General features: G+C 39.3%; 1 long non-coding RNA gene and 1 pseudogene across 2 annotated transcripts in view; one reads left to right on the plus strand and one right to left on the minus strand.

The window, feature by feature from the left end:
• LOC108282759 overlaps positions 1-23742 on the plus strand; it is a 135846-nt gene that overhangs the window by 106708 nt on the left and 5396 nt on the right. The gene's annotated exons all lie outside the window — the stretch shown is intronic.
• On the minus strand, positions 20535-22520 carry LOC108282752 (annotated as a pseudogene). Its single transcript, XR_005195542.1, has one exon. The product of XR_005195542.1 is annotated as a zinc finger CCCH domain-containing protein 10-like (transcript).

The raw sequence follows: 23742 nt of genomic DNA on the forward strand, positions 1-23742 counted from the left end.
AGCTGCGCGGGGCAAAGCAGCGGCGCTGGCCGGCGCTGGCCGGCACAGCCGCGCTGGCCGAAACAGCCGTGCTGGTGACCGTGGAGCACCTCTGCCTGGGAATTTCCTAGTCTGTGGGCAATAAAAACACGGCGTCCACTCACCCTCTGCGCTTTCACTGGGAGCTGCAATCCTGAGCTGTTCCTAAACGGCCATCTTGGATCCACCTTCACTTTTTTTTTAGCTATTTGATTATGATATACCTTGGAATAGTTTTCTTTGTTTATTCTCTTTGGTGTTCATTGAGCTTCCTGCATCTGTATGCTTAGAGTTTTCATAATATTTTACAAAATTTTGGCCATGATTTCATCACATTTTTCACATCCCTAAACCCTTATTCTAAGAATTCAGTTACACAGGTTAGCCCATTCAATATTGTCACAAAGATGATTGAGGCTTTGTTTTGTTTTGGTTTTTTGTCTGTCTTTTTTTTGTACTTAGTTTGGGTAGCTTCTTTTGCTGTACTTCAAGTTTATTGATGTTTTCTTCTGCAGGGTCTATTCTGCTCCTCATCCCACCTAGGGAATTTTTCATATTGAAGACTATTTTCTCTTCTTTGGGAGTTTTCATTTAATTTAATTTATTTATTTTATCTTCTTGTTAGGTTCCTGCTTTTCTTTAAATACTTTCATATATATATAACAGCTATCTTAAATTCCTTGTCTTGTAATTCTGTCATTTTTAGGTCTATTTCAACTGATCAATTTTTCTTCTGAAATGGGTCACATTTTCTTCCTTCTTGACATGTTTAGTAATTTTTGACTAAAGTTGGACATTGTGATTTTTACATTGTAGCATACTGGTTTTCTGTTTGTTTGTTTTGCTTTTGAGATAGGGTCTTGCTTTCCCCCAGGCTGGAGTGCGGTGGAGTGATCTCGACCCATTGCAACCTCCACCCGCCAGGCTTAATCTATCCTCCCACCTCAGCCTCTTGAGTAGCTGGGACTACAGGCATGCACCACCACACCTGGCTAATTTTTGCACTTTTTATAGAGATGGGGTTTGGCCATGTTGCCCAGAATGGTTTGGAACTCCAGGACTCAAGCAATCTGCCTGCCTTAACCTTCCAAAGTGCTGGCATTACAGGTGTGAGCTACCACGTCCAGTCCCTTACCATATTTTTTTATATTCCTTAAAGAGTGTTGGGATTTGTTCAGCAGCCATTTAAATTATTTGCGTATATCTGGATCATTTTTGAGAATTCTTTGTAAGCTTTTTTAGAATGTTTTTAGAAAAGCCTTATTCTAAGCCTAGTTTAGTTCTGTCATTAATGTATCACCTTTCTGGATGTCTACTGAATGCCCACATATTTAACAAGAACCCCCCATTCTGATGGTTAGAACGCAAACATTTCCCAGCCCTTTTGCAATCAGATATTTTCAGCTTATTGTTCTCTAGTCACTCTTTGCCATGCTTTATGAAATTTAACTTTAGGCAAGTGTGACTTGATATTCAGAAATGACTCAAGAGAACCCCTGTGCATGTTTCTGGAAGTCTTTCTGTACATAGACCTTGTACAAAAGACTTCTTTTTGGTACCTTGTTCTTCAGTGTTTCTGAATTCTGATTCTGTCTCAATTCATAAAGACTGCTATCCTCAGCTTGGTATCCTACTCTCCAAATCACGGTAAAAATAATTGTCTTCAGACAGAAATCCAGGACGATTATAGGACTCTCCTCATTTGTTTCCCTTTTCTTGCTGATCACAGTATTGTGCTGCCTGATGCCCAATAACTGAAAACAGTCATTTCATGTTTTCCTTAGGTTGTGCTAGGGTTAACCTGGTGTTGGTTACTTCATCATATCTTGAAGAAAAAGACAACTATGGGACTCTTGGATACTCTTTTCTTTACAAAATGGATCAAATAATATTTTTAAGGAGAAAATATAGCATGACAGTTAAGAATATGCACTTGAAAATCTGATAGTCAGAGTCTTCACTCTGATAGTTACTAATGAGTGGCTGGGCAAGTGAGAAAATTCTCGTTTTCCTCAACCATAACAGGGGAATAATAACATTATCTGCCCTTGGAATTTTTCCAAGGACTTAATGAGGGAATGGACACCATGGGTATAGCATAATACCTGCCACACATAAAATGCCAAATAACCATTATTATTGTTGTTTTATATTAAATTTATTTCTGAAACCATATTTCCTACTACTGCTGTGACAAATTACCACAAACATGTTGGCTTAAAACAATACAAATTTACTCTCTTACAGTTCTGGAGTCCAAAGTCCAAAAGCGAGTTCATTGGGTTAAAATAAAGATATTGTCAGGATTGCATTCCTTCTAGAAAGACATGGAGAATACATTTCCTTGCCTTTTCAGTTTATAGTGGCTGCCCCACAGTTTTTGTCTTGTGCTTTTATCTGTAAAGCCAATGATGAGGGATTTGAGTCCTCACATCCCATCTCTCCAATATTGTTTCTGCTGTCACATCTCGTTCTCTGATTCTGACTCTCTTCCCTGCCTCTTTCACTTGTAAGGTCCTTTATTATTACATGGGCCCCTTCATAGACTCCAGGATAATCTCCCACCTCGGAATTGTTAACTTAATTAGACATGCAAAATTTCTTTTGCTCTGTAGGGGAGCATATTAACAGGTTCTATATGTGCTTGGTGTGTTAGAAGCAAAGAAAAAGAAAAAGGAAAAAACAGTTTCTATGGAATAGGATATGGACGTCTTTGTCTACCACATAATTGTATAAAGCCTTATTGGATATTTCCATTCTTCCTTCCCTGTCATTAAATCACCCATTAAGTAACTATACAAAGACAATCTTTTACAAAAAGTTTACACGTGGTCAAAAAAGGAAAAAGTCTAGAAGAAAATTCAGATTAGTAAAGAAGAAAGTATTCTGAATTTGGGTTCTAGTTCCAGATTTGTTTGTCAGTAGCTGTTTATCTCTGAGAAAATAACTTCCCTTTCTGAATTTCTACTTTCTTATGGGGGAAAATAACTAAGAAGTCTCTACGGTTTGAAATATCTAATATATCTTGCAGTTTAATTAAAGTAGGATATGAAATGTGCTCATAGAATATCCCGAGCCCACTGTAGGTCTCTAAGGGGGCACAGGTTTTTGGATAAAGGAGACCTACCCTTGCTCTTGCTACCAGAAAAGAACTATGCAAATATAATTACACATGAAGTAATAAAACCCAAACATAACAAAAGAGACTATTGGAGGAAGGCCTAGGACTCAGAGAGCAAAGATGAGAAAAGAGACAAAAGGCTGGTACCGGCTCAGTGCTCAGGAGGGGTATCTTTTAGCAATGTTCCAAAGGGATGCAACCAAGGTGAGGGTAAAAGCCCCCATCAAACACTCGCAAAGCCCTCCTCTGAGGTTGTGCAATGGAAAAACAGACAGAAAATGACTCAGAGCCTTAGCTGTGTGTGGGAGCCACTGAAATAAACTGTCGAACGGGAAAGGGGGATTGCAACAGTGTCCACCAATGATACTATGCAATATACAAATGAGGTATAGGGTAGAGGCAGTGGTTATAGCCAAAGGTATTGTCAGTGATCAAGGAAGTGCTTGCAGGTTACTAATCAGCATGTGGGTCAGTGTGCATAAAAGGGTGTGTAAGAAAATGATTCCTCTGCTGGGACTTTGTTGGCTGTCCCAGCAGAGGAATCATTTTCTTGCATACCCTTTTAGATGCTGCACTGAGAAACAAATTTTGTTGTGGCAAAAGGGCCTAAAAAGTCTTCATTCTTGATCTGACCCATTCCTGAGGATTTTCAGCATGTTTCTGGCTTAAAGCTGATAGTGGGTAACAGGTTGCTTGTTGAAAGAAGCAGGAAGCATGCGAGTCATACGCCATAGTAGTGAGCTTAATGAGGAGGTCAAACTCACTTTTTTCAGAATGTTAAGACTGTGAGGAAATATAGACAAATAGCAATGCAAGGCAATGGATCATCAAAAATGGGACCAATTATTTGGCTGGAATTATTTGAATAGCATTGCTGAGAACAAATGTTCCTGGGAAAGGAGAGGAAAATTTTTTACCCTTATAGTAAAGAGACAACAGGTTATAGAAACAGGGTTTCTTGTTTAATTTTACCATAAGATTCTAAAAACTTTTCCTTACCAGCTTTTCAGTAAGTATGCCATATATTATGTCAAATTCCTAGGACATGTGAGGATAATAATTTCCTTTCAATTTGTTCCTTTTTTATTGCATTTTAGGTTTGGGGGTACATGTGAAGAACATGCAAGATTGTTGCATAGGTACACACGTGGCAGTGTGATTTTCTGCCTTCCTCCCCCTCACCTATATCTGGCATTTCTCCCCATGCCCTCCCCCACAACTGCCCACCCCCCACTGTCCCTCCCCTGTTTCCCTCCAACAGACCCCAGTGTATAGTGCTCCCCTCCCTGTGTCCATGTGTTCTCATTGTTCAACACCCGCCTATAAGTGAGAACATGTGGTGTTTGATTTTCTGCTCCTGTGTCAGTTTGCTGAGAATGATGCCTTCCAGTTTCATCCATGTCCCTATAAAGGACACGAACTCATCGTTTTTTATGACTGCGTAATATTCCATGGTGTATATGTGTCACATTTTCCCTGTTCAGTCTATCATCGATGGGCATTTGGGTTGGTTTCAGGTCTTTGCTATTGTAAACTGTGCTGCAATGAACATTCGTGTGCATGTGTCCTTATAGTAGAACGATTTATAATCCTTTGGATATATACCCAGTAATGGGATTGCTGGGTCAAATGGAATTTCTATTTCTAGGTCCTTGAGGAATCGCCACAGTGTCTTCCAGAATGGTTGAACTAATTTACACTCCCACCAGCAGTGTAAAAGTGTTCCTATTTCTCCACATCCTCTCCAGTGTCTGTTGTCTCCAGATTTTTTAATGATTGCCATTCTAACTGGCATGAGATGGTATCTCATGTGGTTTTGCTTTGCATTTCTCTAATGACCAGTGATGATGAGCGTTTTTTCATGTTTGTTGGCCTCATGTATGTCTTCTTTTGTAAAGTGTCTGTTCATATGCTTTGCCCACTTTTGAATGGGCTTGTTGGTTTTTTTCTTGTAAATCTGTTTTAGTTCTTTGTAAATTCTGGATATCAGCCCTTTGTCAGATGGGTAAACTGCAAAATTTTTCTCCCATTCTGTTGGTTGCTGATTCACTCTAATGACTTTCTTTTGCTGTGCAGAAGCTGTGGCGTTTGATTAGGTCCCATTTGTCTATTTTGGCTTTTGTTGCCAATGCTTTTGGTGTTTTGGTCATGAAGTCCTTGCCTACACCTATGTTCTGAATGGTTTTGCCTAGATTTTCTTCTAGGGTTTTTATGGTGTTAGTCTTATGTTTAAGTCTTTAATCCATCTGGAGTTAATTTTAGTGGCAGGTGTCAGGAAGGGGTCTAGTTTCTGCTTTCTGCACATGGCTAGCCAGTTTTCCCAACACCGTTTATTAAACAGGGAATCCTTTCCCCATTGCTTGTTTTTGTGAGGTTTGTCAAAGATCAGATGGTTGTAGAGACGTTGTGTTGCCTCTGAGGCCTCTGTTCTGTTCCATTTGTCTATATCTCTGTTTTGGTACCAGTACCATGCTGTTTTGATTACTGTAGCCTTGTAGTATAGTTTGAAGTCCGGTAGTATGATGCCTCCTGCTTTAAATTGACTTGGCTATGCGGGCTCTCTTTTGGTTCCATATGAAGTTTAAGGTGGTTTTTTCCAGTTCTGTGAAGAAGGTCATTGGTAGCTTAATGGTGATAGCGTTGAATCTGTAAATTACTTTGGGCAGTATGGCCATTTTCACGATATTGATTCTTCCTAACCATGAACATGGAATGTTTCTCCATCTGTTTGTGTCCTCTCTTATTTCATTGAGCAGTGGTTTGTAGTTCTCCTTGAAGAGGTCCTTTACGTTTCTTGTTAGTTGTATTCCTAGGTATTTTATTCTCTTTGTAGTCATTGTGAATGGCAGTTCATTCTTGATTTGGCTCTCTTTTAGTCTGTTATTGGTGTATAGGAATGCTTGTGATTTTTGCACATTGATTTTGTATCCTGAGACTTAACTGAAGTTGCTTATCAGTTTCAGGAGACTTTGGGCTGAGACGATGGGGTCTTATAGATATACAATCATGTCATCTGCAAATAGAGACAATTTGACTTCCTCCTTTCCTATTTGAATAGCTTTTATTTCTTTTTCTTGCCTGATTGCTCTGGCTAGAACTTCCAGTACTATACTGAATAGGAGTGGTGAGAGAGGGCATCATTGTCTAGTGGCAGATTTCCAAGGGAGTGCTTCCAGTTTTTGCCCATTCAGTATGATATTGGCTGTTGGTTTGTCATAAATAACGTTTATTATTTTGAGATACGTTCCATCAATACCTAGTTTATTGAGGGTTTTTAGCATAAAGGGCTGTTGAATTTTGTCAAAGTCCTTCCCTGCATCAATTGAGATAATCATGTGGTTTTTGTCTTTGGTTCTGTTTATGTGGTGAATTACGTTTATAGACCTGCATATGTTGAACCAGCCTTGCATCCCTGGGATGAATCCTACTTGATCATGGTGGATAAGCTTTTTGATGTGCTGTTGCAATCGGCTTGCCAGTATTTTATTGAAGATTTTTGCATCTATGTTCATCATGGATATTGGCCTGAAGTTTTCTTTTCTTGTTGAGTCTCTGCCAGGTTTTGGTATCCTTTCAGTTTGTTCTAACCTTTGGCACATGGGAATTGGATCACTAGGGTATATAGGTTACATTGGATCACTAGGTTATATAGCAGGGTAGCAGTGGTAGTAATGCTAGAGGAAGCAGTGGTTTCTTCAAGATTAAGCTCTTCAGGGCAGTTGTACAAGCCATAATGTTTGGTGCTTTTTGGTAGCACCTATGACTGCTTCACAGGATGAGTTTGACATCATGATTTTTGGGCTTTGTTCTTGACCGTGTAGCTGCAAGCTTGCCTTTCCATACTGGTATACCTCCTTAACACTTCTTTGATTTTGTAAGCTGCCTAATGTCCTTTTTTTTTTTCCTTTCTAATATCTTTTTAATTATTTTTATTTTGGCTCTGCTAGACTTTTATTTCTGCTGCTCATAACCCAGAACCTAAAAGCTTCTGTTGGGGATGTTGTTAAAATATAGATTTCAAGGCCTAGACGTAATCATTCAGGATGTCTCACAATGGGATGCAGGAATCTAGTTTTTTAAAGATCTAGAATAAGTCAAGTGTTTTTTTTTTTTTTCTTTCTGTAGCAGGTGACAAAATCCACAGTTCAAACCAGCTTAAGCAAAAAACAATGTTATTGACTTACATAATTAAAAAGTCTAGGGAGTAGACTAAATTAAGGCAGTACTTAATCCAGAGCTCAAGCAGTGCCTTCAAGATTTGGTTTCTCTATTTCCTGGTTCTATCTTGTGCAGTGTTTTCTTCAGTCTCAGATATCATGTGGTAGTCGCATGGTAGCAGGGACTCCAGACATCCTCTAAGCTGTGTTCCAGGAGACAAAGACACACTTGTCTTTGTCCTAGAAGATGTGGCTTTGTTGGAGGTCCATATGGGAAATCATTGCTCTGGCCAAGGGAATCCAAAGACTCAGACTCCAAAGGTCTGAGTCTCCTATCATCTCTAGAGCCCAGGTTATTTCAAGAGACTTTTTCTCTTTTCACTTCAATGACAGTCTCAACTTTTTGTTAACCATCTTTCCTGAGAGCTACTGAACATTCTCATGCTTGCTGTTAAGTTGTATACTCATTTATACACTTATTCATAAACAGATTGCATACTTACTAGGCATTGTGCTAGGCAAAGGGGTTTCAAAATGGAATAAAATGTGGTCCTTATTTTAAAAGAACATAGATTCTAGTGAGAGAGACATATAAGCAAACCAGTATTTAAATCCACTTGATTTATTATTGAACATCTATTGAGTGCTTGGCACCATTCTAGTGCTAGGGATATACCAGTGAATAAAATAAAGTACTTGTCTTGATATTGCTTACATTATAAGGGAATAAGAGAAAATAAATAAATAAACATATAAATAATATGAAGAAAATGATAAGTATAATAGAGAATAGTCAAATAAGGCCTCTCTGAGAAAGTGGCAGAGATGTGGATGAAGTGAGGAAGTAAACATGGATATCCTCAGGAAAAAACATTCAAGGAAGGAAGAAGCGTCAGGAGTAAAGGGATTGAGGCAGGACCACACTTGGCCAGTGCAGCTGAAGTGGAATATTGTGGATAATTTTTATTGATGAGTTTAGGAAGGTATAGGGAATAGACTATGTAGGGCCTTGTAATGACACTGATATGGGAATAATTTGGGGATTCTGTACAGAGAAGGGACATGATATAAGTTGTTTTCTTTTTTTTTTTTTTTTTTTTTTTTTTTTTTTTTTTTTTTTTTTTTTTTTTTTTTTTTTTTTTTTTTTTTTTTTTTTTTTGAGACAGAGTCTTGCTCTGTCACCACGTGCCAGGCTGGAGTACAGTGGTGCGATCTTGGCTCACTGCAACCTCTGCCTCCTGGGTTCAAGCAGTTCTCCTGCCTCAGCCTCCTGAGTAGCTGGGACTGCAGGTGCGCACCACCACGCCCAGTTAATTTTTGTATTTTTTTAGTAGAGACAGAGTTTCACCATGTTGGGCAGGATGGTCTCGATCTCTTGACCTTGTGATCTGCCCACCTGGGCCTCCCAGAGTATTGGGATTACAGGTGTGAGCCACCGTGCCTGGCCAATAGATGTTGTTTTCAAGGAATCCCATTGTTTGAAGAGAAACAAGGATGGAAGCTGAGAGGTGTTGGGAAGGGTATTATTAAAAATCTAGGCGAGTGAGAATGGAGCTGAACAAGGTGATATGTAAAAAGTAGTTGGATTCTGGATGTATTTTGAAGGCATATCTTACAAGATTTGCTGATGAGTTGAATCTGAGGTGTAAAAGAGAGGAGTCAAGTGTGACTCCAAGCTTTTTGGCTTGAGCTACTGGAAGAATGAAATTTCCATCTGCTGAAATGGGAAAGATTGCTGAAGGAATTAGGTAAACTGCTTATTAGATATCATAGTGCATATGTTTACCAGGCAGTTGGGTATTCTAGTCTCGAATGCATGTTAGATGTTTAGGCCGGGATACTTACTTGGGCATGGCTATTCTTGTGGGTGGTATCTAAACCTATAAAATTGATGAGTTCACATAGAAAGTGAGTAGAGGAGCATAGAAAAGAGCACTCCAGGTTTTAGAGGTCAGGCTGATAAGTAGAACCAGCAAAGGTGGTGGAACAGTAGCTGCTGTCAACATAGGATAACCAAGAAAAAGTGCCATCTAGAAGCCAAGAGAAGAAAATGTTTTAAGAAGGAAAGAGTTGGCCGGATGCAGCGGCTCACACCTGTAATCCCAGCACTTTTAGAGGCCAAGGTGGTCAGATCACCTAAGGTCAGGAGTTCGAGACCAACCTGGCCAACGTGGCAAAACCCCGTTTCTACTAAAAATATAGAAATTAGCTGGGTGTGATAGCCACATGCCTGTAATCCCAGCTACTTGGTAGGCTGAGGCAGGGGAATCACTTGAACTTGGGAGGTGGAGGTTGCAGTGAGCCAAGGCACACCGCTGCACTCTAGCCTGGGCAACAGAGTGAGAATCCATCTCAAAATAAAAAGAAGAAAGGAGCTATATATCAAGCTGCACAGTGTTAGGTCAGTAAGATGAGGACTAAGGATGGACCATTGTTTATGGCCATATTGAAGATGTCTGTGATTTTATTGAGAGTTATTTTGCTATTATAGCCAAGATGAAAAGACAAATTTAAATATGTTCCAAATATAAAGGGTTAGAGGAAAGGGTGGCAGTGACTGTTGACAACTTTTTGATGGGTTAGAGAAACATAGAGGTAGCTGTAAGAGATGTGGGATCAAATGAGGTGAGTGTGATAAATGAGTGTAAGTATATATAGGGTACTGTGGGAGTTCATAAGAAGGGTATCTAAAAATGGTTGGAGGACCAGGACCATTCGCTTGTAGTAGGTGTTAAAATGGAGTTTCAGAGGCAGGTCCAGGAGTAATAGTAGATGGGAAGATAATTTTTCAAATGAAGGATGTAATGACAGTATATCAATATGATGCAACATGAGGTATGGAAATCTGTAAGTAATTTGGGATGGCTAAAAGGCCAGTGAGGCAGATTGACAGGATATTAGGCCACAGGCTAGTTACCATCACACCTTGAAGCATTCTTTTTTTTTTTTTTTTTTTTTTTTTTTGGAGTCTTGCTCTGTTACCCAGGCTGGAGTGCAGTGGCATGATCTCAGCTGGGAGGCTTAAACCTCCACCTCCCTGGTTCAAGCGATTCTCCTGCCTCAGCCTCCCGAGTAGCTGAGATTACAGGTGTGCATCACCAAGTCTGGCTAATTTTTTTTTTTTTTGTATTTTTAATAGAGACAAGGTTTCACCATGTTGGCCATGCTTGTCACAAACTCCTGACCTCAAGTGATCGGCCCGCCTTGGCCTCCCAAAGTGCTGGGATTACAGGCATGAACCATCGTGCCTAGCCACCTTGAAGGATTCTATGTGAATTTTACTTTTTGAGCTAAAGATAACTTTTGAAATATTTATGTAAGGGTGCAAGGTGATGAAATTTGCATTTTTCCATAGAGAAGCCTAGATGCAGCATGAAGATGTATTGAAGTGGGGATAAACTGGCATCAAAGAGATGGGATTGTTGCAGGAATTCAGGTGAAAAGTGATGAAGGACTGAATTTATGCCAATGATGGTGAAATTGGAGAGCACAGATATGCAAGATGCCATGAAAGTAGGATCTATTAGATTCTCTGACAGTTTGGAGGTGAAGGAGTATAGTGTGCAATGAAGAAATATAGGACTTCCATTTCCTTTAGGTATCTCATGAGCATGGTGTCATTAGCAGAGCTTTATAGGAGGTGATTTTAAAATATTTTAGCTTTAGATACGTCGTGTTTCAGGCCATGTGGGAAACTTTAAGTTGAGAAATCTTTAGATAGGAGTTTGGAGATTCAACAACAACAATAACAACAAGGTTTAGGCTGGAGATACAGATTTGAGAATCAGGAGACATAAATGTTGGCTAAGTTATAGATGTGGTTGAAATCACTCAGAGAGAGGGTGTGGAGCAAAAGTTCTTAATCTGAGGTTCAGCTAAATGTAGCTGGAAGAAAACATCCAACCAGGCTGACTGGCTCCACTTTAAATCTATGACCACACATTTTAAATGAAATTTCCGTGACAGCATAGCAACCTTATTTCTTCCACTTCTCCTCTTCTCAAACCCCTAACAATCCTTCTTATCACACACTCTGCAAATGTGATGACTTTGCACTTCATTAACTGAGAAAACAGAAACAATCGTAAGAGAAGGAACTCACCTTCTCACCATCAAAGCTACCAGTTACTCTGCATCTCTACCCACATGCTCTGCTTTTATTCCTGTCACAACAGGTAAATTGTTTCAGTCACTATCCAACTCTAGTTGTGCACCAGATCTTGTTCCCTTTCTTCTACTTAAGGACTTTGCTCCTGAAATAATCCACTTTCTCTTTTTGCATCATCAGTTTTCTCTTTAATCATCATACTGTGCTGTAATGTGTCCCACCTGAAAACGGCCTCTCTTGACTCCACAATCCCATCTGACCACTTCCTCCCCAATTTTCTTGTTCCCTACCTAATGGTAATTCTCTTAAGAGTTTTCCATAATCACTCTCTTTATGCTTTTATCTCCCATTATTTGTGGAACACACTCTGTTCAAACTTTTGTACCCTGATTCCACTGAAACTAATCTTTTCATTGGTAAAGCTCTCCTTCTTGCCAAATTCAAGAAACAGTTTTTAATTTTTATCTTATTCATCCTCTCAGCAGCATGAGACATAGTTGATTACTTCATTTTATTGAATCATTTATTTTTGGGTTATTATTGGCTTCTACAACATACATTTTCCTGTTTTATTTCTTATCTCACCAGCCACCTCCTTCTCATTCTTATTCACTGGGTGTTTCTATTCTTATTCCATTGGAGTGCAATGGAAAAGGTGAAATACCCAAGAGCTGAGTCCTCAGATTTCTCTGCTTTATTCGCTTTCCTCCCTAGGTGATCTCATCTAGAGTCATGGCTTTAAATAACATCGGGTCAATTATCACATCTCAGAGAAGTCTTTCTTCCTCATCAGTCTGTTACCCTGTTTTGTTTTTCTTCATGGCAATTATCACTATTTGAAATTATATATGTATATATTTAAACTTATTTATTGTCTTCCCCAAGAGAACAGGGATCTTGCTTGTTTTGTTCTCTGGCGTGTCCTCAGAAACTAGAACAGTATGTGGCACATAACAGGCTCTTAAAAATATTTAATAAATGGATGCTATGAAGAGGGTTTTATAGTTTTTTTTTAAATTCTTACCTCCAAAAAGGGAAGAACGATTGGTTTCTGGAGTGAAAAGATGTAAGAGCTAAGGAAGAATGCCTGGGGAACACAGAAATTTAAGAGGCAAGGAAGAAAAGGGAGTATGAAAAAGAGATCAAGAATCAATAGAGATCAATGCAGGAAAAGCAGTTGATAATATTCAACATCCCTTCATGGTAAAAACTTTCAACAAACTAGGAACAGAAAGAACATACCTCAATATAATAAAGACCATATATGACAAACTCACATCTAACATATACTGAATAGGAAAAAGCTGAAAGCCTTTCATCTAAGAACTCGAACAAGACAAGGATGCCCACTTTCACCACTGTTGTTCAACATGGTACTGGAAGTCCTAGCCAGAGCAGTCAAACAAGAGCAAGAAATAAAGGCATCCAAATTGGAAAAAGGGAAGTCAAGTTGTCCCTCTTTGCAGATGTAATCTTATACTTAGAAAAATCAAAAACTCTTAGAACTGATAAATGAATTCAGTAAATTGTAGGACACAAAATCAACATACAAAAATCAGTAACATTTCTTTCTTTCTTTGATTTTTTTTTTTTTTTTTGAGACAGAGTTTTATTCTTGTTGCCCAGGCTGGGGTGCAATGGCATGATCTCGGTTCACTGTAACCTCTGCCTCCTGGGTTCAAGCGATCTCCTGCCTTAGCCTTCTGAGTAGCTGGGATTACAGGCATATGCCACTATGCCCAAATAATTTTGTATTTTTAGTAGAGATGAGGTTTCCTATGTTGGTCAGGCTGGTCTTGAACTTCCAACCTCAGGAAATCTGAGATTACAGGTGTGAGCCACTGCACCCAGCCCAATCAATGGCATTTCTATATACCAATAATAAACTAGATAAGAAAGAAGTCAAGAAAGCAATCCAATTTACAATAGCTACAAAAAATAAAATACCCAGGAATAAATTTAACCAAGGAGATGAAAGACCTTTACAAGGAAAAGTATAAAAATGCAGATGAAAAAACTTGAGGAGGACACAAAAAAGTGGAAAGACATCCCTTGTTCATGGATTGGAAGAATATTGTTAAAATGACCATACTACCCAAAGCAACCTACAGATTTAATGTCATCTCTATTAAAATGACAATGACATTCTTCACAGAAATAGAAAAAAATCCTAAAATTTATGTGGAACCACAGAAGACTCTGAATAGCCAAAGTAATCCAAGTAAGTAGAACAAAGCTGGCAGCTTTATACTACCCAGCTTCAAAATATACTACAAAACAATAGTAACCAAATCAGCATGGTATTGGTATAAAAGCAGATATATAGATCAATGGAACAGAAAAGAGAACTCAGAAATAAACCCACATATTTGCAGCCATTTATTCTTAGGCAGAGGCAAAAAGACCATACACTGGGGAAAGGACAGTCTCCTCAGTAAATGGTGTTAAAAAACTGGATATCCCTGTGCAGAAGAATAAAACTATACCCCTGTTTCTCACGATACACAAAAATCAAACATAAAACCCGAAACTGTAAAACTACTAGAAGAAAACATAGGAAGACACTTTAGAAAATTGGTCTTGGCAACGATTTTATGGCTAAGACTTCAAAAGCACAGGCAGCAACAAAAACAATAGACAAGTGAGACTACATTAAACTAAAAAGCTTCTGGACAGCAAAATAAACTATCAACAGAGTAAACACGCAACCTATGAATGGGAAAATTTACAAACTCTTCATCTGACAAGGGATTTATATCCAGAATGTAAAAGGAATTTAAAAACTCAACAGCAAAAAAACCAAATAATCCCATTAAAAAGCAGCCAAAGAACATGAAAAGGCATTTCTTAAGTGCAAATGGCCAACAGGTATCTGAAAAAATTTTCAGCATCACTAATCATCAGAGAAATACAAATCAAAACCACAATGAGATATCATCCCACCCCAGTTAGAATGGCTATTATTAAAAAGACATAAAATAACAAATGCTAGCAAGAATATGAAGTAAAGAAGGGTACTCTTCTACACTGTTGGTGGGAATGTAAATTAGCATAGCCATTGTGGAAAACAGTATGGAAGTTTCTCAAAAAACTGAAAAGAGAGCTACCATGCCATCCAGCAATCTCACTACTTGGTACCTACTCAAAGAAAAGAAAATTAGTATATTAAAGGGATACTTCACCCCCAAGTTTATTGCAGCACTATTCACAGTAGCCAAGATATGGAATCAACCTATGTTTCCATCAGTGGATGAATGGATAAAGAATATTTAGTACATATACACAATGGAGTACATAATCAAGGAGATGAAAAACCTTTACAAGGAAAAGTACAAAAATGCAGATGAAAAAAATTGAGGCCATAAAAACAAATGAAATCCTACTATTTATTTATTTATTTATTTAATTTATATTTGAGGTGGAGCCTCACACTGTTGCCCAGGCTGGAGTGCAGTGGCACGATCTCAGCTTACTGCAACCTCCACCTCCTGGGCTGAAGCCATTCTCCTGCCTCCACCTCCCAAGTAGCTGGGACTACAGGTGCACACCACCACGCCTGGCTACTTTTTTTTGTTTTGTATGGTTAGTAGAGATGAGGTTTCGACATGTTGGCCAGGATGGTCTTGATCTCTTGACCTTGTGATCTGCCCGCCTTGACCTCCCAAGGTGCTGGGATTACAGGCATAAGCCACCATACCCGGGCAAAATCTTAACCATTTTTAGCAGCATAGATGCAACTGGAGATCATTATGTTAACTGAATAAGCCAGGCACAGAAAGAGAAATATTGCATGTTCTCATATGTGAGAACTAAAAAAGTTGAATTGAAGAAGTGTAATTCAGCTTTTTGTTGAGTAAAGACACGAAGAGTAGAATGCTGGTTACCAGAGGCTGGGAAGGGTAGGGGGAGGGATGAAGAAAGGTTGGTTCATGAATATAAACGTACAGTTTGATAAAAAAAAAAAAAGATAAGTTCTAGTGTTCAATAGCACAGTAGAGATACTATAGTTAATAATAATTTATTGTATACTACCAAATATCTAGAAGAGAGGATTTTAAATGTTACCAACACAAAAAAATGATAAATGTTTGAGGTAATAGTATTCTAAATACCTTGATTTGATCATTACATATTGTATGTATTAAACTATCACATGTACCTTAAAAATATGTACATTGATTACATATCAATAAAAATGATAAAAAGGCTAACTCTAAGTGCATTTTATTTTTATAATCTTTTCTATCTGTATGGTATATAAGTGTGTGGACTTCGTTTGGACACTGACTCGAACCAACTGTAAAGGATATTTATAAGGAAATTCAAACACGAACTGGATATTAAAGCATTATTGTTAATTTTTCAAGTATAAGAAAAAAGAATTCATAGAGAGAAAGGAAGATGAAAGCTGAAAACAATATAGGCAAAGTTTCAAGCTAAAGAGTTAAAGGCAGAAAAGTATTTAGGTTGAATAGGAAAGGACAAGTGTGATTGCATGTGGTAAATGAGCAACTTTTGTTATTTTGGAGCTGTGAAAAGCGGAACAAAGAAGAGTGAAATCCCAACCTGTCTGATGGGACTTTGCTTGGAAGAAGAGATGGTGTTTGGAGGGGAAAGGAGAGGATTCCCCTGCAACAGATATTTAAACATGAGGAAGCAGCTTTGGAATTGGGCAATAGGTAGACACTGGAAGAGTTTTGAGGTGCACTTTAAAGGCGATTCTGATAAGGGCTCAGAAAGAAAATAGGAAACCTGGGAGAGAAAGCTTCTGTTTTCTTAGAGGATACATAAATAATCATAAACTGTTGATAGAAATGTGGACATTAAAGGTCATTCTGGTGAGATCTCAGGTAGAAGTGAGGAACATGTTGTTGGAAACTAGAGGAAAGTGATTCTTGTTATAATGTGGCAAAAAACTTCCATTACTTGTTTTTATGTGCTAGTGTTTTGTGGAAGGTAGAACACATAAGCAATGAGATTAGATATTTAGCTGAAGAGATTTCTAAGCAAAGTGTTGGAAACTAGAGGAAAGTGATCCTTGTTATAATGTGGCAAAAAACTTCCATTACTTGTTTTTATGTGCTAGTGTTTTGTGGAAGGTAGAACACATAAGCAATGAGATTAGATATTTAGCTGAAGAGATTTCTAAGCAAAGTGTTGAAAAAGTGGCTTGGTTACTTCTGGCTACTGATAGTAAAGTATGAGGAGAGAGAGACAAATTAAAGAAGGAATTATTAAGCAATTCCAGAACCAGAACTTGAAGACTGGGAAAATTCTCAAAGTATCCATTGCAAGAAATGAGAAATAAGTATGTGTTGTGTAAGCCATCTAGTCTGTGGCATTTTGTGATAGCAACCTGAGCAGACTATGACATATTGGTAGCTAGCAGCACTTGGAGAAGTGCAACTGCAGCACGACATACTGGCTTTCCTCGCTCTGGATTCAGTTCAGGGTTTTGCTCCAAATCAAAATGATCCAGGAACTGGTTCTTCAAAAGATTGAGTCTCTCACTTGGCCTTCTCTAGGTAATTAATTGTCAAGGTAGTTTATTCTCATTTCCAGAGGGGAATAAGTTCTTCTGGGACAAAGGGGATATAGCCTGAGTGAAAGTCTCGTTGGCCTGGAAGTGACCACCATCTCCATCTGACTCAGAAAGGAGAATGTGGTGTATCTTGCATTCCTACTTGAAGGGAGGTTTTTTTTAAAGCATGGAGATATGGAAATAGGCAAGTAATTCAAGGGCCTTAGGGTAAGGCAGAAGTGCCAAGGCTACTCAGAGGTAGGAGTTTACAGGAGGCGGAAAGACATCCCAAGGACAAGTTTATACAAGAACTGCTCAGGGAAGGACATAAAAGGAAGTGAGGCAAGAAGCCTCAAGATTAACTTGGCATCTTGCAAGTCTTTTTGAAAAAATCCCCAACGGGGTTGTCAAAAAACCTTCCTGTGTTTTCCTCAGATGCTTGTACTTGCCCCAAGCCTGCTTCCTTGCTGGATGTGCAACTTGAACCAGTCCTTAGATTCTCAACCTTAGCAGTATTTAAAGTAAATCATTTCTTGCTTAGCACTTTTCTCTACTGTTGGGTAGGAGAAAGGAGCCTTATGAGCAGGTGTTGGCATGGTTTATGCAAAGCTGTGTTCTTCCAGGTAAGAAAGCAGAATGATGTCTTTCCAGCAGGCATGTCCCCCATCGCCAACACACACACACACACATACACACACACACACACACACACACACACACACACACACACACACACACACATTGGAGGTCCTGTTGAACAACTGATAGACTAAATGTTCAATTCTCTATTTTGCTTTTCTACTGAGATATATCAAGCTTCAAAAGAAAGTGATACTTTTCAGAGAAAGGTATGGATTAGTAAATCTACTGACTGATTGTTCCCACTAGAACAGCTATAGATACTAACTCTATTTAACACATCTTTTGTTAAAAAAAGCATTAATAGATTCATGCTTCCAAAATCTGCAAGAGGTTGTGCTTTTGCTAAAAGATGAGTATTTTTTAGCCTTTATAAGTATCTGTAAAATCTTTAACAAAGATAGGGATGTCTCAATGGCTACGCTCCAAAGGTGAAGCTAGAAATAGTATTACTATAAATGTAGTTTTTGCCAGTGTGCCAACATTTTGTCAAATATAGGTTGTTGTTATTTGGAGGTATTTACTATTAATATGCCTGGCATACATACCTCAGTTTGATGAAGAGCAACAAAGCTTGTTAATGCTTTCTCTGACAAATGTTATCTAGATAGTCTTATAGTATGAAGGGCATCTAAACCTAGTATAAGAAATAATGCCTAGCAAAGCAAATTTAAAACTACAAATTTTTGGATAATATTATAGTATCAAGAAGAGTGATGAAGTTGCAGAGTTGCTTTTTGCTATCAAATTGACAGGTTCTACTTGAATTAATAAGATACTGTTGGATGTCATTGATGCTAATACACAGTAAACTCCAGAAAACTGATAAGGTTTTGTTACTTGTGCAAGAAATCTACTACTTGTAGACATGATATTTGTGGAAAATATATTATCTACAAAATAAAGACTATTCTTAGTAAATGCTCTGATTTTCTTAATTCATAGTTCTCAAAATGTAGTCTCTGGACCAGAAGCATCAGATTCACTTAGTAACTTGCCAGAAATACAGATTCTCGGGTCCCTATTGAACAGAAAGTCTAGGCCTAGGGCTCAACCATCTGTATGTTAGCTAGTTCTTAACTAGCATGATGCATGCTAAGTTTGAAAGCCACTGACTAGAACCCAAATCAGTACTGGGGCTAACAGTACTTCTTCAGTTTTATAATCACCTAGAAGTCTTTATGTTGGGAGATAAATAGAATGACACATAGAATGTGATTGATTGGTCAGATTTTCTATAGACAAAATGTTTTGTCTGGATAGGCTAGGCAACTGATGATAATAATTTTCATTAACTCATTCAGTGAATAGTATCTGAATGCTTACAAAGTAGGCACTAGGCGAACGAAAGTGAACAAAAGAGAAAAGAGTTCTTTGTAAGCTACCATTCTGAGCTGAATGTATAATGTGATGTTAATTTAACACAATGGCTCAAATTGCCTAGTATGAAACAATAGAGGAAAAGGTCTCTATAATAATACTCTATGCTTATGGGTGAATTGTCCACTTTTTAGAGCAATTCTAGCCTAGAATTCTTTCTAGGCTTGACCTGATCAAATGATAATGTTGTATCACATTGAGTTAACACAACCAGGTGAAATGTTAACAGTTCAATTAATTGTTTCATTAATCCCAAATTACTGAATTTTACTCTATTAAATTGACAAAACCAACTAGTAATGTTGGAATTATGTCAATTTAGCATGAAGCTATACTTATGTGGAAGATTATGTCTGGAGAAAAAACACTGGTGGATGAAAAGGAACATTTGGAGCATAAATGATCCAACTTGGCTGTTGCCTGATTTCACTAGTTTTTTTCATTGCTCCAGTTTTTTTGGTAATATACATAGCCTCCCATTTGAGAAGAGATTAACCATGTTAACAATAAAAGACAATATAAAGAAAATTTAGGACCAATGTCTAGCTTTATAAAATTTATTTGGTTGCTAGGGAATAAATGACAATTCTAATTTTCATCCATTTCAGTGGTTTTATTAGAGGTGAATCTGAAATAGAGCCTATCTTAAGTTCTCTCTACCTTTCTTGAATTTATTAGTATACATGGTAGGGGAATGACAATCCTAAAAAGAAGCCACTTTATTAAAGCAAACTTTAATAAAGAATCTGAACATTTTAATTCAAATAAAGGCACTAAATCTTTCCATTTCTGTCACCATGAATATTTTTTAAATAAGTTATTAAGCACCAGTTGGCATATGAGGTTTTAATGAATGCATTGTATGTTAACCAGTCATTGTACCTGCTTCAAAAGAGGCTTCCTTTCTCAGGAACTGGTCAAAGATGAATGACTGTGTTTTAGAGAAAAATATCAGGCTTAATCTCTGGCTATGCATAGGGAAATCAGAAACACTTGTCTCAGAATTTAGGCCACCCGGTTCAGTGCATTTCTTGTCTAAAAGTGGTTCAGCTTCAAATGTTTCAGTCCTATCTAATGCATGTATGTTTATACTTCATTCATTTCTCAAAATTTGCTGATTAAAGGTCACAGAAAGGGGTTAAAGATTAGTGGTCTGGTTCTAGCCTTTGATCTTTGGTATCAGGACTGGGTTTCTCCAGGTTTAATAGTTTGTATGTCAAACTATCAAAATGTATTAAGTTGAGCTGTATAAAATTGTCATTTTTGTAGCTAAAAAATGGTCACATATTGGGGCTATGCCATTTGACTAAGCCTAATATTTTCTGTCAAGAACTAACAAAAGCAAGGCATATACTCTTTTATCCTTTCATTCATTCTCTAAGGAAGAGGTATTTTTAGTTTATATGTTAGTTTGCTTCTCTTTCTCTGTAAAGCTAAATTCTCCCATTGATTCAATCATTTGAAAATCATTCTTTTTTAGAGGCTGGGGATGCAATTGTGAAAAAGATATACATCATACCCGCCTCGTGATACCTACAGTCTAGCTTCTAGATAAGTAAAAAGGCAATTATTATTATTTTTTTGTTGTTAAAAATAATTGTTCTTTTATTTCTTTGGAAAGTAGTGGGCCCTGCCCTACAGATTTTCAGGCCAAGCTAGGGTAATGAATGTTCCCCTAGTCTTTGGGCTGGAGCACTATGGTCCCAGCATTCCCAGGGCCCAGAAGCAATTCCTGTATTGTCCAACCCAACCAACTAGGACCCAAATTGTCTGAAGGCTCCTATCAGGCCTTCTCTCCTGACCACCCACTTCTCAATCTTTCCTGGCTTTCCCTCTGGGCAGGGTATTTTTTTCTTCCAAAACCAGTGCTGGAAACTATGCTGTGTAGAAGAGAGGACAAGATGAGGGATCTTCCCAAATTCCCATAAGAGGACACAGGCCCTGAGTCAGTCCTTCCTCTCTTTTGGCTTCAGTCTACACTCCTCTGCAAGCCCCCACTGTGAGGCTTGAAGATGGACAAGAGGACCCTCATAAAATGGAGGTGAGAGAAAACACACCAACCCAGCCCCTCCTCAGGACTACTCCTTGTAGTCTCTTGTCCTAGTTCTCAAGGGAGTCCTTCAGACAGGGCTTGGGAGGGCTAGGAAAGTGGGCAAGAGCTCCTTGACCCCAGCCACGGGAGGCTATACCAGGGGAGTGTCCATTAGCCCCATCAGTGTGGCATGGCTGTGATGCGCATGCTCTGGGAAGCAATAGGGTAAATCACCATGGGAGTGGTGGTGTGGCTCATTGTGATTCCTGCCAAGGGTTGGGCCATCGACACAGCCACAGGGGCCACAGGAGCCACAGATACAGCCACAGGAGCCATGGAGACAGGTGGGGGTGCCATTCCCTGGGCAATTGTTTGAGCCAGGGCAGCTGACAGTGGTGTGATCTCTGGGTTCAAGTGTGGGGGTGGGGGTGGTGGAGCAGCAGGAGGTGCAGTGTTAGTTGGGGGAGCAGCTGGAGTTCTAGCAGGGGCCACCAGTTCTTGCTGGGACACTGGACGAGGCTGTAGAGCCTGGCTGCTGAGAGTCGTGTGAGTCTGGGCAATGCCATGGTTAAAAGTAGTGACAGTGCCCACAGTGGGGGCCAGAGTCTGCTCAGTCGCTGGTGCGGTGGAGCTCAGGGTTATGACCTTAGCCTGATTGTGGAACTAAGCATTTTGTTCCAGTAATACCTCATTGGTGGCCAGCAGGTTACTGACTTGCTTCTTTAGTTTCTCTACCCGCTTCCTGAGCATGGCATTCTCCTCCTCTAGCAGTCTGCACTCTACCCCTCGCGGTGGAGCCAAGCTATATTCATATGACTCAAAATGAGGATCATCAGGGGGGCAGCATCCACCTTGCCGGCGTTTTGGGCCTGGCTCATGGTCCTCAAAGGCCCTGTCGGGAAGGTCATAGATATAATAGAAGATCATGACGTCGTCCTGGGGGGATTGAGCCTGTTGATCCCCCACCAGTGCCTCCGCCACCCTGAGCATCAAACTCAAAATTCCGTTGCAGGTGACGGAACTTGCACTTAGCTCCTCTCTGACAGTCCCCCTTGAGAAAGTCACAGCAGATAGGGACCTCCTCCTTGCCATTTGGTAAGTCAGCCGGAGAAAGGCCAAGGTCAGCTGCTACTTTCTGTCTCAGCTGTGGGGGAAGCTCTCCTGTCTTCTTGTAGCCATCCTCATCCTCCTTGGAGCCATGGATGAAACGGCAGTTTGGGCGGCTACATTCCTTATTCTGGAAGTCATGGCAGAAGATGAACTCATTTTTGCTCACCCCCAAGTTGGACACCTCGTTCATGTCTGGGTGGCGATATTGGCAACGCTTGCCTTACTTGCACACATTCCTCAAGAAGTCTCTACAGATGGCATCTGAGCTGGCCACGCCACTGCCTGCTCCTGCCCCACTGGCCTCCTCGCTGCCACCACCTCCAGGGCCTCCACTGCTGCTCCTGGTGCCGTTGGCATAGCTGTCCCGATCAGGCATCCTGGTCCCGCCCAACTCAGGGTTTTCTTTACCTTGCCACTCTTGGTGACCACTGAGGTAGCTCAGGTGAAGTCCGGGGCTCCTTTGGGTCTCCACCACCACATCACTGCTGGGTTCTGAAAAAGGCAATTTTTTATGGGAAAATGTGTTAATGAAGTTCAAGGTCCCGTGAGAGTACTTAGGAGGGGGATACTTGAAACTGGGAATCTGAGAAAGTTTCCTGGAAGAAGGAACTTCTAAATTGACAGTGGAAGGATGGTTAAGACTTAGCCAGGCCAATGGGAGGAGCAAGAATGTTTAAAGTAGATGGAATAACATGCAAAGCTGAAAGAGAACCTATTTTTAGTGAACTGTAAGTAGTTTATCTTGACCGGAACGTATACATGAAACACAAAATGAATTTGGACAAGTATCAAGAGATTGTAATCATGAAGGATCATTTACACCAGGTTAAGGTGTTTGGAGGCTATCTCATGGGCAGTGGCCAGTTATTGAAAGATTTTTAAGGGGTATTGGGTGTGGCGTGATCAGATTTGAATTTTAGTAGAACCACTTTAGAAAGTTTGAGACTATTGCAGTAAAACTGGAAATAGACGATAGTTACTTGAAATAGGCTATGGCAGTGGTGATAGAGAATAGCTAAGGTAATTTTATTAGGAGGTAAAATCAGTAGGCCTGATGGTTAGCTATGAGGAGAAAAACAGAGTTAAAGAAATCCCCCAAGTTGGATAGTTTCTTTTTAAAGAAGCAGAGAACTGAAGAGGAGCAGGTTGGGAATAGAAGATTATGAGTTCACTTTAGAACCTGATGAGTTTGAATAGGTTATGGAAAATCCAATCCAAAGTGTCCAATAAATAATTAGATTTGCTAGGGAGATATTTGGTAATGGAGCTATAAATTAGAAGCTGTGTGTAGATATAATTTAAGCCAGAAGAATAGATAGATTCAAACACTGAGAGTTTGTAGAATGAGGCAAGATTCTAGCATAATCCTTATAGAACAGAAAATTTAAGGGAAAAGCAGAGGAAGAAAACTCCACAAAAGATGCTGAGAAGTAATTAGAGAGGTAGAAGGAAAACCAGAGGGTGTGTCATAATGGAAGCCAAGGAAAGAGCGTTTAGCGGAAGGAGTGATTAGCCACAACAAATGTTGCCAAGGGTACAAGTAAGACTGAAGTTCATTGTATTTAACAATAAGGAAGTCATTAGTGACCTGCTGAGAGCAGTTTTTGCTGGAATAGCTGGGTCAGAAACAAATTGACATGGTTTAGGAGTGAGTCA

This window comes from Cebus imitator, unplaced genomic scaffold (assembly GCF_001604975.1).
Source record: "Cebus imitator isolate Cc_AM_T3 unplaced genomic scaffold, Cebus_imitator-1.0 Scaffold12, whole genome shotgun sequence".
NCBI lineage: Eukaryota > Metazoa > Chordata > Mammalia > Primates > Cebidae > Cebus > Cebus imitator.